General features: G+C 46.4%; 1 non-coding gene across 1 annotated transcript; it reads left to right on the top strand.

Moving 5' to 3' along the window:
- Window positions 1-8627: 8627 nt before the first annotated feature.
- Window positions 8628-8765, top strand: LOC114809331. Its single transcript, XR_003757118.1, has one exon. It is a non-coding gene; the product is annotated as a small nucleolar RNA SNORA7 (small nucleolar RNA).
- Window positions 8766-15361: the final 6596 nt, after the last annotated feature.

Here is a 15361-nt window from a genome sequence, read left to right as displayed (position 1 = left end):
ATGGGGGAAGGTGAGGAGGTGGGCAGCAGAGGAGCGGAGCGTGCGGGGTGGGCGGTAGTAAGAGAGAAGGGACTTGAGACCCGAACTAAGGACTGGCTTCTTTGATAGTTGCAATCGTTCCCCCAAGCCAACTCCTTTTCTCAGCCTTCCACCCGACTGAAATAATAGAGGAAAATCAGCGAAACCCATGATAATATGATGCTTATCAGATCAGGCACCGCCAAGTCCCCGTCTCCAGGAGGCCCGGCTATAAATCTAGCTTGGGGAAGAAACGCTAAGAGGCAAATCATTTTAGTTTCAGTCCTAGCATCCATGAGAAGCAGCGTGACCTAGTAGAAAGAACACGGGTCTGGGAACCAGAGAACCTGGGTTCTGATTCTGGCTCTGCCAATTGCTTGCTATGTGAACGGGAGTAAGTCACTTAAATTCTCTGGCCTCAGTTTCCTCAACTGTTAAATGGGGATTCGATATTTGTTCTCCCTCCTACTTTAGACAGTGAGGCCCTTGCAGGCCTACCTTCTACCTACCCCAGTGCTTAGAATGGGGTTTGGCACATAGTAAGCACTTAATGAATAGCATAAAAAAAATCATTTTCCCCATGTCAAGAAGAAGACAGTGACGTCCTCTGCCCTGACTTGGAAATGGACTATTTACTCCATTAGTGTATTTTTAATTACATTTAAAATTTTGAGCTAAAGTTTAATTATAAAGATGTGTTTTGCAGAGAAGAGAAAAGCCTCCTGCCTGTCTCGTTGCAGACGGAATGAGAAAAATGGAAGATCGGATCGATCTTTTTCTTTCAAATATCCACTCCCTACCCCCCGTGATTACATCAAACACTTTGGCTGAAACTCAAGAGCGGCTGGTAGATTTCAAACCGGTACATCTTCTTATTGGTGTCTTGGTTTCTCGCAGCCGATTGGATGCTCAAACATGCCACGGTGGTCTGTGGGCTGGGGGGCGCCGGGGATGGGGATGGGGAAATCGAAAGGGACGTAATTCCTGTTCATGTTCCTCTGATGCCTCTCCGTCTTGCTTTCCTCTTCATGCCCAACTCTCTGGAAGCAACGTAGTTGAAATTCAGCTACAGCGGTGTGCGGACTGCCAGATCTCATTTCCGAGCCCATCGGGGAGTTCATTAGTAGACGCCTTCTTCAGTTCAAAGATGACACTTGAGAGTTTTAAAACTCTCTATTTTACTAATTAGCGAGCCTACAAGGACTGTGTTAACCATCACACAAACCCTCCTCTTCCTTGATGTGGGCCTTTGCACGCACACGTTTCCAGTTCGAAGCATTCCAGTCCCAGCCGAGTTCAAGGACGAAAGAGCCACGCTTGGGCCCGTGTACAAATATTTCCCGAATCCACTTCTGCATCTCTTTTTAGGAAGTAGTATGATCGGCGTTCCCTTGGGATGTGAATTCCTCCGCAAGAGAGGATGTCCTCCTCTCAGTCTGCCCCGTCAGTCGATCAATCAGCCAGTGATATTAAGCGCTTACTGTTTGCAGACGCTGTACTCCCATTTGCTCGTATCCACCCCAGTGCTTAGGATAGTGCCTGGCACATAGTAACCGCTTAACAAATACCATTCTTCTTCTTTTTATTATTATTACTAAGCAGTTGGGACACTACAATACAATAGAGTTGGAGGGCGTGATCCTTGTCATCAGGGACCATAAAATCTACTTGGGTAGATAGACATTAAAATGCATTACAGGTAAGAAAAGCAGCAGAGTATAAGCAGATGGATGTAAGTGTCACGGGGCTGGAGGTGGGGTGAGTATCAGAGTGTTTAGGGATGACTCTCTGCTAAATGCATGTTGTTGTTGTTGTCATATGCTGTCAAGTTGTGTCCAACCCATAGCGACGTCATGGGCACAACTCTCCCAGAATGCCCCACCTCCACCTGCAATCATTTTGGTAGTGGATCCACGGAGGTTTCTTGATAAAAATACGGAAGCAGTTTACCATCGCCTCCTTCTGCGTAGGAAACTTGAGTCTCCGTCCTCGACTCTCTTCCATGCTTCTGTTGCCCGGCATGGGTGAGTCTCGACTTATGGCAGATTGCCTTCCACTTGCTAGCCATTGCCCAAGCTAGGAATGGAACGGATATGCCTCTGCTTGACTCTCCCTCCCATAGTCGGGACTGGTAGAGGACTGGAAGTTCTCCAGGTGTGACCTTGAGAGGGGGCTAAGTGTATAGGAAACTCAAAAGGAAGGAAAAAGAGGGGCATTGGATTGAGGCTGCTTCTTATTTTTTATGTTACTCGTTCATTCATTAATTCAATTGTATTTATTGAGTGCTTAATGTGTGCAGAGCACTATACTAAATGCTTAGAAGAGTTCAATACAACAATAAACAGACATTTTAAGCACTTACTCTATGCCACTGTATTAACCTCTGGGGTAGATACAAGATAAATGGGTTGGACATAGTGCCTTACTCCGTCCTACCTCACCTCATTTCTCTCCTTCTACAACCCAGCCCGCACACTTTGCTCCTCTGGTGCTAACCTTCCCTCTGTGCCTTCATCTCACCTGTCTCACCACCGACCCCTGGTCCATGTCCCGCTTCTGGCCTGGAATGCCCTCCCTCCTCTATTCTGACAAACAACCACTCTCCCTCGCTTCAAAGCCTTATTGTAGACACAATTCCTCCAAGAAGCCTTCCCAGTCTAAGTCCCACTTCTTCTCATCTCCCACTCCCTTCTGCATCCCCTGACTTGCTCCCTCTTTCCTCTCCATCCAAACTGCTACCTTGCTGGTACAAGCTCTCATAATATCCCGACTGGCTTACTGCATCGGCCTCCTCTCTGATCTCCCATCCTCCTGTCTCTCCCCCCTTCAGTCTATACTTCATTCTGCTGGCCAGATTATCTTTCTATTCATTCAATAGTATTTATTGAGCGCTATGTGCAGAGCACTGTACTAAGCGCTTGGAATGTACAATTCGGCACCAGAGATAATCCCTGCCCATTGATGGGCTTACAGTCTAATTGAATCTAATCGAGTGCTTCTACAGAAACACTCTGGGCATGTCACTCCCCTCCTAAAAAACCTCCAGTGGTTGCCTATCAACCTTCGCATGAAACAAAAACTCCTCACTCTTGGCTTCAAAGCTCTCCGTCACCTTGCCCCCTCCTACCTCAACTCCCTTCTCTCTTTCTACTGGCCACCCTGTACGCTCTGCTTCTCTGCTGTTCACCTCTTCATGGTCCCCCATTCGCGCCTGTCCCGCCGTCGACCCCTGGCCCACATCCTACCGTTGTCCCGGAACGGCCTCCCTCCTCACCTCCGCCAAACTAACTCTCTTCCCCTCTTCAAAGCCCTACTGAGAGCTCACCTCCTCCAGGAGGCCTTCCCACACTGAGCCCTCCCTTTCCCTCCACCACCCAACTCCCCCTACACCCTCCCTCTGCTCTACCCCCTTCCCCTCCCCACAGCACTTGTGTGTATTTGTATCTATTATTTATTACTCTATTTTATTAATGATGTGTATATATCTATGATTCTATTTATCTTGATGGTTATTGATGCCTGACTACTTGTTTTGCTTTGCTGTCTGTCTCCCCTTTTCAGACTATGAGCCAGTTGTTGGGCAGGGATTGTCTCTATCTGTTGCCCAATTGTACATTCCAAGCGCTTGGTACAGTGCTCTGCACACAGTAAGTGCTCGATGAATACGATTGCATAAATGAATGACCACCCCCCCCTTCCAACCCCAAAGCACTTATGTACGTATGTGTAATTTTATTTATTTCTATTGTTTTCTGTCTCCCCGACTCTAGACTGTGAGGTTGTTGTGGGCAGGGAATGTCACTGTTTATTGTTGTATTGTACTCTCCCAAGTGCTTAGTACAGTCCTCTGCACACAGTAAGCACTCTATGAATACAATTGAATGAATGAATGAATGAATGAATGAATGAATGGGCTCACAGTGCTAATCCTCATTTTCCAGATGAGGTAACTGAGGTACAGAGAAGTGAAATATATTCTTCAAGGGCTGGGAGCATGTACCTTATTGGAACTCTCCCAAGCACTCATTACAGTCCTCTGTACACAGTAGACTCCCAGTTAACTTAATCCAGCCAGGAGGCATGATTTCATTATATCTTTCGGCTTGGACATGATGGCAGAATCTAGCAGTGCAAATCTGTCTGAACACAGCACAACAAAGTGGTGAGGGAAGTCAATCAATCATCCAATCAACCAGTGGTATTTATTGAGCTTCTTTTATTTGAAGAGCACTGTACTAAGCGCTTGGGAGAGTACAATAGAATTAACAGACGTGTTCTCTGCCCATAATGAGATTACGATCTAGAAGAGGTTGGGAACGTGCAGATGGTATCCAATACAGTAAACACTAGTTGTAATATTAAGTCCGTTGTGCAGCGCACCATATTAAGCATTGGGGGGGGAGTAAAAAAATTAACAAAATTCAAAGATAGTTCCTCTTTCACAGGGGGTCACAGTCTAGGTGAGGGGAGGGCAGAGACTTAGAAAAGAGAAATAAATTAGAAATAAATTTCTCTGAGAAACAGTATGGCCTAGTGGATAGAGCATGGGCCTGGAAGTCACAGGGACCTGGGTTCTAATTCCGGATCCACCACTTTGCCTTGTGATCTTGGGCTAGTCATTCTCTGTTCTCATCTGTAAAATGGAGATTAAGACTCTAAGCCCCAAATGGGACATGGACAATATCCAACCTGTTTATCTTGTACCTACCCTAGTGCTTAGTACAGTGCCTGGAGAAGCAGCGTGGCTCAGTGGAAAGAGCATGGGCTTTGGAGTCAGGGCTCATGAGTTCGAATCCCAGCTCTGCCACTTGTCGGCTGTGTGACTGTGGGCAAGTCACTTAACTTCTCTGTGCCTCAGTTCCCTCATCTGTAAAATGGGGGTTAACACTGTGAGCCCCACGTGGGACAACCTGATTCCCCTATGTCTACCCCAGCGCTTAGAACAGTGCTCGGCACATAGTAAGCGCTTAACAAATACCAACATCATTATTATTATTAGTAGTAGTAAGGGCTTAACGAATACTTCTGAAAAAAGGACAGCTCGGAGAAGCCCTGACTGAAGGCCATGATTCTATTTTCTCCTGCCTTTGCCATGGGGACACCTGGCCAAATATCAGGCTTGCCAACTCCGTAGACCAAATTATTTCTGGAACCTAATCGATATTTCATTCTTTCTAAATATTATGCTATAAACATGTGCTGTGTATAGGCCATCCTGCTGAATACCTACTATGTGCAAAACACTGTACAGGATACCTGCTATTCTAATAATAATAAAAATAATAATGATAATAATAATAACCTTTGTGGTATTTTTATAGTGCTTACTATGTTCAAAGAACTGTTCTCATTATGAAAATATGTAGATAGGACACGTTCCTTGTCCTACATGGGGCTCACAGTCAAAGTAGGAGGGAGAACAGATTTTGAATCCTCCGTTTATAGATGAGGAAAATGAGGCCCAGAGAAGTTAAGTGATCTGCCTGAGGTCACACAGTTGGCAAGTGGTAGAGCCAAGAAAAGGATCCAGGTTGTCTGACTCCCAGGGCTGGGCTTTTTCCACCAGACTAAGGTAGACAAGAAGAGTTAAACGTCCAATTTTAAATTCACTGCTGCTTCTCTCTTCATTACATTACACAGTCAGTTCTCCTTGAAGTCTTAGAAAAGATCTCCTCATTAATACTTATGAGCATTATGGCCATGAGGTTAAAGCAAGGGCCTGGGAGACTTGAGGACCTGGGTTCTAATCCCTCCTCTGCCACTTGTCAGCTTGGGCAAGTCACTTCCCTTCTCTGTGCCTCAGTTACCTCATCTGAAAATAGGGATTAACACTGTGAGCCCATGTGACACAGAGACTGTGTCCAACCCAATTATCTTGTATCTACCCTAGAGTTTAGTACAGTTGCACATAGTAAGCGCTTAACAAATACCATAAAAAAAATCACATCACAGGGGCCTTGAACTAGTTGCCATTTTGCCACTGCCTTTTATGGGCTCTGCAAGTACCACAAAATATAGGTATATTATGGTATTTGTTTAGTGCTTACTATGTGCCAGACACTACACTAAGCGCTTGGGTGAGTACTAGATGGACAGGTTGGACACAATCCCTGTTCCACATGGTGCTCACACTCTTAATCCCCATTTTACAGATGAGGTGACTGAGATACAGAAAAGTTAAGTAACTTGCCCAAGGTCACATAGCAGACAGGTTGCAGAGCAGTGATTAAGACCCAGGTCCTTCGGATTCCTAAGCCCGTGCTCTGTCCACTAAGCCACACTGCTTCTCTGTCCTCCACTAACCAAGCTCTGGCTTCAAAAAGAAAACACTTCCCAAGAAAAAGCCCTTTCACTAGACTGTAAGCTCCTTGAGGACTCTACTTAATAATGTTGGTATTTGTTAGGCGCTTACTATGTGCAGAGCACCGTTCTAAGTGCGGGGTAGGTACAGAGTAATCAGGTTGTCCCACGTGAGGCTCACAGTCTTCATCCCCATTTTACAGATGAGGTAACTGAGGCCCAAAGAAGTGAAGTGACTTGCCCACAGTCACACAGCTGACGAGAGGCAGAGAAGGGATTTGAACCCATGACCTCTGACTCCCAAGCCCGTCTCTTTCCACTGAGCCACACTGCTTCTCTATTGCATCACATTCTCTCAAGTGTTTCATACAGGCTGTACATTCAGTAAACACACAAAAAAATCACCCCTTGATTGATGAATTCACTTAACCTCATTTGCGTGGTTCAGAATTCTCATTTGGCATATTCTTTCTTAATCCCACAAATCTTTCTGCTGCAGTTTAACCCCAGGGTCATCTGCATCAGTCAGTCAATCGTATTGAGTGCTTACTGCGTGCGGAGCACTGTATTAAGCGCTTGGGAGAGTACAATACAACAATAAACAGACACAATCCCGGCCCACAACGGCCTTACAGTCTAGATGCAGGGTGACGAACAGAGAAGCAGCGTGGCTCAGTGGAAAGAGCCCGGGCTTGAGAGCCAGAGTTCATGGGTTCGAATCCCGGCTCTGCCACTTGTCCACTGTGTGACTGTGGGCAAGTCACTTCGCTTCTCTGGGCCTCAGTTCCCTCATCTGTAAAATGGGCATTAAGACTGTGAGCCTCATGTGGGACAACCTGATTACTCTGTATCTGCCCCAGCGCTTAGAACAGTGCTCTGCACATAGTAAGCGCTTAACAAATACCAACATCATCATCATTATTATGAATAAATATATTACAGATAAGTATATAAGTTCCACGAGGCCGGGAGGGGGAAGAACAAAGGAAGCAAATCTGAGCGGCACAGAAGGAAGTGGGAGAAGAAGAAAGGCTTAGTCAGGGAAGGCCTCTTGGAGGAGATGTGTCAGTTCTAGGGAAGATTCTGTTTCACCCTCGAGCTTCAGTAGCTGCCTTTCTTCCTGGATTTGGGGAGCTAAAATTCCAAGCTTTGTAGCCCTCAATCATAGCATCTTTCTACTCTCAAAAGACACAAGGTACGGAAAGAAAATAAAATGATCAAAGCTGCATATCTTTGGAGCAGATCTTTGGGAGGCGGTCGACAACAAAAGGCCCGGCAGATCTGCTACTAGAGAAACTATGATTTACCTGGTCCGTGCCTTACGATTCTGGATCTCGCATCATGGGGAGACATAAAGGAGCTGACAGAGGTGGAGAGGAGGGCAACCAAGATGATCAAGGAAGTGGAGCGGCTGCCACAGGGAAACAAGCTGAGAAGCTCTGGATCCTTCGGCCTGGAAAGATGAGAGTAGAAAGATGCTATGATTGAGGGCTACAAAGCATAGAGTTTTTGCCCTTATTAATGGTATTTGTTAATCAGTCAGTGGTATTTATTGCGCCCCTACTAGATGCAAAGCAGTGTAATAAGCGCTTGGGAGAGTACAGTGCAATAGAATTAGCAGACACGTTCCCTGCCCAAAATGAGCATACAAGTGCTTACTATGTGCCAGGTACTCTGCTAAACTCTGGGATAGATACAAGTCCCTCAGATTGGACACAATCCCCATTCCATATGGGGCTTATAGAATAATCCCCATTTCATAGATGAGGTAACTGAGGCACAGAGAAGTTAACTGACTTGCAGAAGGACACACAGCAGACAAGTGGCAGAGCTGAGATTAGAACCCAGGTCCTTCTGACTCCCAGGTCTATACCCATTAGGTCACACTTCCGCAGCCCCTTGTCTTTCTGTTCCATCTCCTGTTACTCTCTTTCTCTTTCCCCTTCACCCCACCGTTCTTCTCACCTCTTTCTTTTTCCACCTCTTTCTGCATTTGTCTTCCACCTCTGTCTTTCCACCTCTCTCTCTCCATTTCTCTCTTTCCACCTCAGCCTCTCCACCTCTCTCTTTCTCTCTCTCTCTCCACATCTCTCTCTACCTCTCTCCACCTTTTTCTCTACCACCCTCCTCATGTCTCACTCTCTTCCTCTGCCTCTGTTTCTTCTAATGTCTTCCCCAACTCTTAGTTCAGTGCACTGCCCTCAGTACTACTATGGTCTACGATTCTGACACGCTTAATCTTTCCCTCCGGCTTTCTAATGACAATTAATAATTGTAGTATTTATTAAGCCACTCACTATGTGCTAAGCTCCCTTTCAGGATCTCAGCTGGAGAGTTTTCAGTCCTCTACCAGTCTCGGCTATGGGAGGGAGAATCGAGCAGAGGCCTGTCCAATCCATTCCTAGCTTGGCCAGTGGCTAGCGAGTGGAAGGCGATCTGCTACAAGTCCAAACTCGCCTGTGCCAGGCAGCGTGACATGGGAGAGAGTCGAGGGTGGAGACTCAATTTACTGCGCTGAAGAAGGCCGTGGTAAACCACTTCCCTATTTTTACCAAGAAAACTCTATGGAACTGCTACCAGAATGATTGCAGATGGAGATGGGGCGTTCTGGGAGAGGTGTAATCCATGGCATTCTTATGGGTCAGAGATGACTCGACAGCGTAAGACAAGACTCAGGAATACCACAGACTCAGCTTGGCTCAATGGAAAGAGCCCGGGCTTGGGAGTCAGAGGTCATGGGTTCAAATCCCGGCTCTGCCCCTTGTCAGCTGTGTGACAGTGGGCAAGTCACTTAACTTCTCTGTGCCTCAGTTACCTCATCTGTAAAATGGGGATTAACTGTGAGCCTCACGTGGAACAACCTGATTACCCTGTACCTACCCCAGCGCTTAGAACAGTGCTCTGCACACAGTAAGCGCTTAACAAATACCAACATTATTATTGTAAACTCCTTGAATGTAGGGATCGTGTCTACAATCTCTATTTTATTGGACTCTCCCACATGCTTAGTACAGTGCTCTATACTCAATAAGTGCTCAGTAAGTAGGATTGATTGACTGATTGAAATAACATGTTCGGCCTACCCCTTGGATAATAATGATAAAAATAACTGTAGTATTGTTAAGTGCTTCCTATGTGCCAGACACTGTATAATCGCCGGGTGGATACATGAAAATTCGATTGGACACCGTCCTTGTTCTATTTAAGGCTCACGGTCATAATCTCCATTTTATAGATAGCATAGGCGCAGTAAAGTGAAGTGACTTCCCAAGGTCACACGGCAGCAGACAAATAGTGGGGCCAGAATTAGAACCCAGGTCCTTCGGAATCTCAGGCCCATCTCTATCCACTAGGCCATGCTGCTTCTCACACCTGCTTCTCTTGGCTGAAGGAGGATCTTATGAGAATGTGACCTGAGCCTCTGAGTACCAAGGATGGGCTGTTCAGGGCAGTCAAGTCCTCACCTCTCTCCTCCTTCCCCAGCTCAGAATTCGGGGGACTGGAGTTGCTCTGAGCATGTTTGGGATGCAGCTGCTAATGGCAGCAGGAGGGCACCTTGGCTAGTTGGAGCAGCCCGGGAATTTTAGGTAGGATTGGTGGGAACGTTGCCCATGTTTCTGCACTTTGGAAGTCAGCTTGCCCAAGTGGAAAGCAGCCTGGAGTGAGAATCAGCAGGCCCTGGGTTTTACTATCAGTTCTGCCACTTAATAATAATAATGATGATGGTGATATTTAAGTGTTTACTATCTGCCAGCCACTGTACTAAGCGCTGGACCTCGGGCAAGTCATTTAACTTCTCTGGGCCTCGGTTTCCTCTCGGTTCTGTTCTCACTCCCCCTTAGACTGTGAACCTTGTGTAGTACTGGAATGGGTGCCTAACCTGATCATCTGGTATCTACTTTAGTGTTTAGAACCATGCCTGCACTAATCCTGGCTCCAACACGTCTGCTATTTGACTCTGGGCAACTCACTTCACTTTGTGCCTCAATGACCCCATCTGTAAAATGGGGATTGAGACTGTGAGCCCCACGTGGAACAAAGACGGCGTCCAACCTGATTTGCTTATATCCGCCCCAGAGCTTAGTATAGTGTTTGAAAGATAGTAAGTGCTTAACAGATACTACAATTATTATTATTATAATAAGTACTTAATAGATGCCATCATGGTCTCTCTTGGTCCCCAGTGGCTCCCGCTGCCATTTTAATAGTGCTGAAAGGCCCTTCGAGGCTGAAACAGGGAAAGAAAGAACAGGGTTGGGTGGTGAGTTGTTCCAGTAAGTTGTGTTGAGACACAACGAGGTGAGCAGTGTGTTTTAACTTTGTTAGATCTGCAGACCCATGTGGGTCAAGCACTGGATCTTATTGAGAAGCAGCGTGGTTTAGAGGATAGAGCCCAGGCCTGGGAGACAGAAGGTCATGGGTTCTAATCCCGGCTCCACCAGATGTCCGTTACGTGACTTTAGGCAAGTCACTTCACTTCTCTGGGCCTCAGTTCCCTCATCTGAAAAATGGGGATTAAGAGTGTGTGCCCTAGGTAGGTCAGGGACTGTGTCCAACCTAACTTGTATCTACGCTAACATTTAGTACAATGCTTGGCATGCAGTAAGTGCTTAACAAGTACCGTCATTTTTATGATTATTATTATTATCTGATTACCATGTATCTGCCACAGTGCATAGCACAATCAATTGCAGCATGGCCTAGTGGATAAAATATAGACCTGGGAGTCAGAAGGACCCGTGTTCTAATCCTGGCTCCATCACTTGCCTCCTATTTGACCTTGGACAAGACACTTTACTTGCCTGAGTCTCAGTTTCCTTGTCTGTTAAATGGAAATTAGGACTGTGAGCCCTGAGGGGGACAGAGACTGTGTCCAACCCGATTATCTTATATCTAGCTCAGTGCTTAGAACAGTGCCTTGCACATAGTCAGTGCTTAGCAAATACCATTAAAAAAAATCAATCATATTTATTCAGTGCTTACTGTTTGCAGAGCACCATACTAAGCGCTTGGAAAAGTACAATACAGCAATGAAAAGTGACATTCCCCGCCCACATCGAGCTCACACTCTAGAGACGTGTTCCCCAGACACGACAAGCTTAGAGACTAGAGGGGAGTTTACAATCTAGAAGGCAATGTTATGCGCATCCCGCTAGACCGTAAGCTCATTGTGGGCAGGGAATGTCTCTGCTTATTGTTGTATTGTACTCTCCCAAGTGCTCAGTATAGTGCTGTGCACACAGTAAACCCACAATAAAACCATAAGTATTATTATTACGAATGCTGTGTAATCCACGTATCTTGTCCTCCTCTAGAGCCCACCGAGCTCCAATTAAACCCTTTCAATTTTACCTCATCCTGAACCAGGAGACCTGTGTTTTATGCCTCAAGCATTTCTCCAGCAAGAAAATCCTAGCTTTTCTGAAGCTGAAGAGGCCCCATCAGACATACAATCTTTCCTGCAGCAGGACATCTTAGGCCCCATGGGCTAGTCCTGTTTTTTTTTATTGTATGCATTAAGCCTTTACTATATTCCAGGCTTTGCACTATGCACTAGGGTAGATATAAGCTAATCAGGTCAGACATAGTCCATGTCCCGCAAAGGGCTCACAGTCTTTATCCCCATTTTACAGATGAAGGAACTGAGGCACAGAGAAGTAAAGTGACGTACCCAAGGTCACACAACAGATAAGTGGCAGAGTGGGGGATTAGAACACAGGTCCTTCTGACTCCCAGGCCCGTGCTCTATCCCCTAAGCTACCCTGCTTCTGTCTACAAAGTCCCCCATGTGGTTGTGAGCAGGATTCGAGCAGTGGGGGGCATGCTTCGCTGTCACGACGGCCCCTATGACTTTGATTTATTTCTTCCCCTGTGGTGGCTCAGTGGAAAAAGCACAGGTATGAGCTGAAGGAGACTTGAGTCTTCATTCATTTATTCAATCCTATTTATTGAGCACTTACTGTGTGCAGAGCACTGTATTAAGCTCTTGGAAAGTGCAATTCAGCAATAAAGAGAGATCATCCCTGCCCACGATGGGCTTACAGTCTAGAAGAGGGGAGACGGACAGCAAAACAAGTAAACAGGCACTGATAGCATCAGTATAAATAAATAGAATTATAGATTTATACACATCAAATCAAGTAGACAGGTATTCATATAAATAAATGGAATTATAGATATGATCATATATACACAAGTGCTATGGGGTGGGGAGGGGGAATAGAGTGAAGAGAATGAGTTGGGGTGTTGGGGAATAGAGGGAGAGCTGAGAAAAAGTGGGCGGGGGTTCGTCCCATCCTGCTGTGTGAGGCCTCAGTTCACTCCTCAAAACGGGCACGATAAAACCCACCTCACCTGACCTCACCTGGATGCTGTGAGGCTAAAATGAGATGAGGCTTCGGAACAGTAAGAGCGCCAACCAAGCAGAGATGTTATTTTTAAGGTATCATTGGCCGTCTAGAGCTTTCCCTTCTTTCAAAGCACCTGCTGCTCCATTCTGGCAGCGAAAGACGTTTAGTGGATTTCCTGTCAGTCCCCTCCTTTCTTCGGATGCCGTGATTTTGTTGATTCCTTTTGGCACTTACTTCAGAGCTGCCGGGAGATCCCAGGTGAAAGATTCCGCGTAGAAGAGAGGGCCCGTCGGAGGGTCCCGCAAGCTGTTCGCGAGGGCCCAGCGCCGATGACATCTGCACCGGGGGGCAGATTCAGCAGCGTCGGAACAGATGGACGGGTGTTGGACCTGCCAGAGTCGCACATATGGTCCTTGACTCTAAACGTGGGGACCGGAAGGGGAGGGAGGGAGAGGAGGGGAGGGCGCTGAGCCAGCAACGTGCAAACCCCTCTCACTGCATATCGTCTTCTCACTCAGGTGGCATCGTTAAATCCAGGGCTCCACTGAGTTTGTTTCATTTATTCGGTGGCTAAACACATCGGAGGACTGTTTGGTCTTCATGTAGCACGTGGAAGCAAACCCCTTTGCATTTATGGATCCCCGAATCCTGAAGCGAGCCTGAAATGGTAATAATAATAATGATGATGATAACTCTGGTGTTTGTTAAGCGCTTACTCTGTGCCAGGCACTGTACTATGTGATGGGGGGGTTACAAGCAGGTCGGATTGGAAAGAGTCCCTGTCCCACCTGGGCTCACCGTCTTAATTCCCATTTGGCAGATGAGGTAATTGAGACACAGAGAAGTTAAGTGACTTGCCCAAGGTCATACAGTAGACAAGTGGAGCAGCAGAGAAGCAATGCGGCCTAGTGGATTGAGCTCTAAGTGGGACAGGGACAGCGTCCAACCCGATTAGATTATATCTACTCCAGCCCTAAGTACAGTGCCTGGCATATAGTAAGCGCTAAACTGATACAACAATTATTATTATTATTGTTATTATTATTAAGTGGAAGAGCTGATATTAGAACCCAGGTCCTTCTGACTTCCAGGCCGGTGCTGCTTCCCGTGACCTAATGGGTGTTTCCGAGAGCCTGGAGAGGGTTGACTGAGAAGACTGGGAAAGTCAAAAAATTTTGGCCTTACACAGAGAGGAATTGTCTCTAGGAAGTGTCCCAGGGCCCGGTGTTGGGTGTTCTTGGGAGAATAAAGACTTTAGCCTGACTGGCAAAAATGAAATAATTTTAAGGGAGTTGATTATTTTCTTCAGGAAAGTATTCATCTGGGAGTATCAGCAGGATTCAGTTGGTTTGACTTTATCCAAGGGAGAACATGTTGGTGCTGGGTCCCTGGGGGGATCTCTTTTTTTGTGGTATTTGTTGAGCACTTATTATGTGCTAGGCACTGTTCTACGTGCTGAGGTAGATGCTAGGTTGGACACAGTCCCTGTCCCACATGGGGCTCACTCTTCATCCCCATTTTACAGATGAGGTAATTGAGGCACAATGAAGTGAAGTGACTTGCCCAAGATCCCACAGCAGACAGGTGGCAGAGCCAGGACTCGAACCCAGGTCCTTCCGACGACCAGGCCTGTGTTCTATCCACTAGGCCATGCTGCTTCTTTCTCGGGGTGACGTCAAGTTGAGGTGAGGAGGGCAGAGTTAGGGGTGTTGAATGGAGGGTGTTGGATGGAGGTGGGGGGGCACTTCAGAAGGGTAACCAGCACACTGTTACTCCAAGCGTCCTGTGGACTCCGTTAGGCTCAGAATTCTGGGCCAGGTGAATTGTGGGACCGACCCGAAAATGTCATCGCTTACGGTCCTCTGCAGTGCTATCCTTTAGCAATCGGGGGAGTAAAGTTTTCTTTACAAAAATTAGCTTTACCCACCATAGAACCTGTTCTGCTAAAGAATGCTAACATCTATTTAATGGCAAGCGCTGCGGAAACCACAGAACCAACCCTCGAAAGCCCAGAAGATGTATTTTTGGGGTAGTTCCTTAGTAAATGAAGCCATAAGATGCCGCAACAGTATCCATTTCTGCCAATCACTGGTGGAAGAATGGCACATTTAGCATTTGGACTATAAAAGAAATGGACACAGACTATAAAGCTGGGAGATAGAGGAGCACAGAGATTCTGTATGGCAGGCAAAGTAATACCATCTTTACCAACAGATTTGTCTGAGTCTAAAGCTCTTTACCAGTAAGATATTTGACATATTTGCAGTCGAAAGAGCATTCCTTTACAGTTTGCAAGTTGTGAGTCCATAAACTGCTAATTTGGAATCTATATGTTGCCCCCCTCCAAAAAAAAAGCATCTATTATTATTACCACCTCTCTCTGCTCCTGGGATTTCAACAATTATCACTCCCACCTTTCATCCTCCTCTTTCCACCTCCCAATATGCATCTGTCAGTGATGCACTGATAGACAAGGAGGTAGGCAATAGAATCACAGACGGCACACGACCTTTGGGAGACTGTTGGACAGAATGAGACAGTGACATGACATGAGGCTTCAGACCAAACCTGAGGTGGTGTACGTTTGTGGGGCCTGGCAAGCTGGGCAGTCCCAGAGACATTAATCATTCCTGGGCAGTTTCATCACCATTACCTGCCTGCTGAACTCAACATTAAGTACTTAAGACAGCTTT

This window comes from Ornithorhynchus anatinus, chromosome 2 (genome assembly GCF_004115215.2).
Source record: "Ornithorhynchus anatinus isolate Pmale09 chromosome 2, mOrnAna1.pri.v4, whole genome shotgun sequence".
Lineage (NCBI taxonomy): Eukaryota > Metazoa > Chordata > Mammalia > Monotremata > Ornithorhynchidae > Ornithorhynchus > Ornithorhynchus anatinus.
This window is presented reverse-complemented; position numbering and strand designations above follow the sequence as displayed.